Consider the following 5,291-nt stretch of genomic DNA (forward strand, 5'->3'; position numbering starts at 1 on the left):
AGAGAAAAATGATTGGATTGCTCTGCGCTGGAAACTACCAAGGGAAACATTCCTGCATATGAGACACAGGAAATGGGAGGGAAGCCACTGGAAACTGATGGTGGAAAAGACTAAATATAAGCCCATCCAACACCAACCAGCAGCCAGATGTTCCAAACACCCAACCCACAGAAATATCTACTGCAAGGGCTGGGGCCTCAGGGTGCTGATGAGTACCAAAAAGTCTCCACAGATTAGCTTTCTTTACAGATAAAAAAGACAGAAGCAAGAACCAAAATGAAACAAGACAACCACGAGCTTGGGGGTGAGTTACACTAACCAAAAAGAAAATAAAAGGAGGCCAAAAGCAGACTTCTTTGGAGGAATCAAATAAATTCCATTCTCTATTCTCAACTATTATAAGTAGAATTTGGAAACAAGAGTTCAAAAAAGGTAACATCTGAGAAGAGAACATAATTAAATGGAAATAATTAACTCTGAAAACAAACAAAATTAGAATGTCCAGATATTTCATACTGGAATCCAACATGTGCTTCTGAGATAGCTATCAGCCTTGGGAGAATGTGCTCACTTATAAAGACGTCCGTCCCCTGCAGACTGGCAGGAGAAGCAGCTTAAACTCGTGAAAGAAATGTGGCGGGGGTAAGGAAATAAAGGACTGATCCAAAGTGCAGCCCAGCACCTGAAATTATCCTCAGGCTTTCTGGGGCAGTCTAATAATCTGCTACACAAACTAGCAAGGTCTTCTGCAGCTCCACACTGAGCCCCCCATGCCCCCCCACCCCCAAGTCAGGCACTCCTGCCCCTGGATCTAAAATTTAGGTAAAGTGAATCCAGCATTATAAGGATGGCATGCATTTTCACCATGGTAGACATCAACACGGACCTCACCTTGTCACTGTCATCATGACAAATGTGGTCGTGATGGATGGACTGGTACTGAAAAGAAGCACCAACACTACCTACAAGAGAAAGGGAGGCAAAGTTAAGATGCAGTAATTCCTTACATTAAATTCTTTACCAAGTCAGAGTGCTGCTATAGCCACCGTCCCATTTAATCCTCCTTAAATTCCCAAGTAGGCATGGTGGAGAGTATTACTCAAGTATTTTAAACAAGGAAAACAAAACACAGAAATGTAGTTGGTGAGATGGTTTGAAGTGGGCACTCAAGGTTTTCAATGCCTAACCAGACTGAGTTTTGTACTACCTTGAGTGGTCTGCTTACAAATCAAACCACCCAAATAAGCACAACAACCTTCAATAAGGCAAAATCTGATTTATGAAGAAGAAAATTATACATACTCCTTTTCAAGTGCACAATACATTGAGGGGGAAAATCTGACCCAATAAATTCTCAGCATATAAGTAACACAATCTAAAAATAAACATTTTGAATATACTTAACCATTTGTTAATGTGAAGAACTACCTAATAGCAACTGCTCCAGGGAAACAGTTCATTTCTAACAAAGAAGCAAACAATGATTATTCAATAAATGATGGGAGCTGATTAGGCATTTGAGAAAACAAAAAATCAGATTCCTACACCTCACACCACATACAATATGGTGGCTCAACTATGGATGTGGTGGTTACATGCTATGGAGTCAGTTCTGACTCATTGCGACCCTGTACAGGGTTTCCAAAGCTATAAATCATTACAGGAGCAGAAAGCCTCATCTTTCTCTGGAGGAACAACCTGGTAGTTTTGAACTGCTGACCTTGAGGTTAGCAATTTGTTACCACTACGTTATCTACGTACACATAAAAAAATGAAACCTTAGTTTTAGATTAGAGAATTTTAAAATAATCTTGGGTTAGAAAAAACTTGCAAAAGAAGACACTAACACAAGAAGTCATAGTGGAAAACCAACACACACCTAACCGGGGATCACCGGTTAACCAAAGCCCTTCTCTGGTATAAAAATCTGACCCCTTACTAAGACATGCAAACGAATTTACTTGGCGTGGCCGCTTTGGCATTTGTCACTCCACTACCCCAGATGATGTTAATGTTAGATGACAGACAGTGTATTTTCTTTCTTGAAAACCATGAATTTGGAATACATTCAATGGTAATGAATTAAAATCGATAGCAGAGGGAACTCTGGCTTCTATTCTTCTCATCCATAATCAGACCTTTTCTGGCAATTCTACCTCTCCCCACCTCATTCTTCACACTTATTCTTTCTCTCTTGTTCTCTCTCTTAACCTCTCACTCTCTCTCTCACACACATATACAACATAAACAAGTGGGCTTCAAAAAGTTCATGGAAAGTTTAATTAAAAGACAATACAATTTTTGCAAGGACTTTTTGAAGCCCCCCTTTATATCTATAATGATAATATACTGAGGTTTCAAATGGTTTGATTTTATAGTAAATATTTCAATTTTTTAAAAAGTAAATAAGCAAACAACTCACTGTCCTGGGCACTGTGCTAGGCACTGCAAACCTGCCCATTTCCTAGACTCGCGAAGTCAGGTCTGGTGAAGCAGACAGATTAGCTCGTCAGTAGCTAAACACAGACAAATGCTCCAATAAGGCATGCACGGGGGACTGAGGGAGGACAGTTGATGGACCCCCTTATCTCAGGACTCTTTAGAAGGATACCTTACTCAGTTTTTATTGTTGTTAAGTGTCGTCAAGTCGGTTCTGGCTAGTGTAGTGCTCCAGGATACCGTGCTGGATCACAAGATCAGTTTTAACAACAGGTTGGCAGTTAAAACCCACCAGCCATGCCTCAGACACCCTACACAGGGTCGCTATGAGTCAGAACCGACCTGACAGCACTTAACAACAACAGAAGCATAGGGTTTCCTGGTGTTCTGGTATGGCACTGTAGGAAAAGCGATTCAAGCTCAAGACCACAAAGTTGATGGTTCAAGCTCACAAGCCACTCCTCAGAAACCCTATACAGGGTTGCTATGAGTTGGAACTGACTCAAAAGCACTTAACACCACCACCAACAGGGTTTCCTAGGACAGCTGGTAGGTTTTGAATTGCAGACCCTATGGCTAGCAGCCCAGTGCTTATCCTACAGCACCACACTAGGACTCTATAATTTACTCAGTGGAAAGAAGAAAGGAGATTAGCTGAGTAAGGATGAGTGTCAGTCAGACAACCCAAGGAAGCAAGAAAGGAAAATATATACATAAGCAAGTCAGTTAGTTTGGAGGGTGAGGTGACAAGTCACAAGGCTAGAGAAGTCAGAAGAGAGCCAAATGATGTGATCCTCTGCTGAGAGAAGCCAAGTGACTTTAAGTCAAGGAATAACAGGACAGGATTTGTATAATGTAAAAGTAATTCTGATGGCAGAACAGCAGATAGATTGGAAAGGATCAATCCTGGTACCAAACCAAGTCCTAAATTTGTCAAATACATTCCCAGAATCTGAATCAAAGAATAACAGCCCAATAATAATAATTTTCACCTCATTAAGCTGTCCATCTCTTCCATCTTCCATTTTTTTAAAAGTTCATCAAAGCTTGAATCCTGATGTACTGCAATTATTTGTTTCCATGTCTGTCTTCCAACAAACTGGAGCTCCCTGGCTGCAGGAAATGTGCCTTTTTCACTTCTCTACCTCAGCACTAACCTGCTCTGCAGTAGTTTTGAGCTTCTCAAATAAACCTGTACACTGTGCAGTGCCAGGATACACATAGAGAGCTCAAAGCATTTTTAACCGGTAAAAAGTTTAAGATTTTTTAATTAAAAGAATTAAGAACATATGATGAAATAAAATGTAAAAGTTGTATGAATGCTCAAGATAAATTCTGAACTGACAAGGTCCTCATAGTAGCATGGCTTTTTGCTCCAAGTCTGAGGATCAGAATTCACTCCCTAGCTACTGGGTCCTTTGCTGGAGTATGATGGAAAATCATCCTAAGAGTCAAATGAATGCACACAAGCATTCCTGACCTCTTAAGCTGTTCCTGCCCAGTAAAGTCACAGGATGCAGAAAGATCACTCAAGCTGAACTCATATACAATAAAACACAAGTATTTAGGCAGCTTTGGATAAGGTAATTGAGGGAAAAAACTAAACACAAAAGAAAAAACCTTCTGTACTAAAATAAAGGGGCAAGTCTTGAAACTTGAAAGAAACTAGCAGAGAACAAACTAAACATGCTATATTAAATGGTAGTTTTTACTATACATCAGTATCCTGATTTTTTTTGTCCCCCCTAATAGATTTTATCAAGTTATATTCGTGTTCAGGAAGTCAACATTAGCACTCTACTACCCAAGAAACAGGACTCCTGGTGTGGTGCTTTAGAACCAGCACTGGACTGTGAATCAGAAGGTAGGCAGTTCAAAACCACTAGCTGCTCTTTGGAAACCCTATGTAGGGTTCTTACAAGTATGAACCAACATGACGGCACTTCAACTCAAGAAATAAAGCCCTCGTTTGAATACTTCTCTTCCGGTGAGCACTACTGTCTATATTTTATTTCATACAATTGAAAATATTCCCCTGAGAAGGAATCTAGAAGCTTCACAGACTGCCAATTCTCAGGTTAAAAACACTATTACTTTAAGTAGAGGATTCCTGATGTGGTGCTGTAAGATAAGCAAAGCATTTCTAAACACAAGACAGGGGTTCAAACCCACCAGCCACTCCTCAGAAACCCTATATAAGGTCGCTATGAGTTAAAACCAACTCAAAGGCACGTAACAACTATTACTACTAATACTTCAATTAGCAGAATATAAAGGACCCATAAGAACAAATGAGAACCATAGTAAGGGGCTATACATGCAACAATCTTGGAAGAGTTAGACAAATATTTCAAATCCAGGAGAGTGACCATATTGAAACAGGGATGGGGAGGTAAAGAGGTTTCAGGATAATAGTCTGGACTGTGAGTTAGTGTTTTTCATCCACAGGGACAAGGTAGTGACATAAATACAGATATTATTTGTTACGTTCACCAAGACATTGCAAATCCACTGGTCAACTCTGAACTCTGATATTTCTTGACTGATTCTGCATTTCTTGAAATACTTTTCTTTACTTAGTCTCAAAAAAACTTTCTATACATCATAGGCTGTAAATTCTCAATCTCACATACTGGATTCTTATCACCCCGATTTCCGAAGGTTGGAATGTCCTTTAAGGATCAGCCTTCAGACTTCTATCTCTGGTCACTCCTTGGGTTATCCAAAAAAAAGTTTATGACTGATGACTCAAAAATCTATTATCTCCTACCTGAGAAAGAATTCAGAAAAATGATTATAAAATGTCTCAAAACACTTTACAATAGAGTTGAGAAAAATAAGGAAGAAGTCAG

Source organism: Chrysochloris asiatica, unplaced genomic scaffold (assembly GCF_000296735.1).
Source record: "Chrysochloris asiatica unplaced genomic scaffold, ChrAsi1.0 scaffold00053, whole genome shotgun sequence".
NCBI classification, from domain to species: Eukaryota; Metazoa; Chordata; class Mammalia; order Afrosoricida; family Chrysochloridae; genus Chrysochloris; species Chrysochloris asiatica.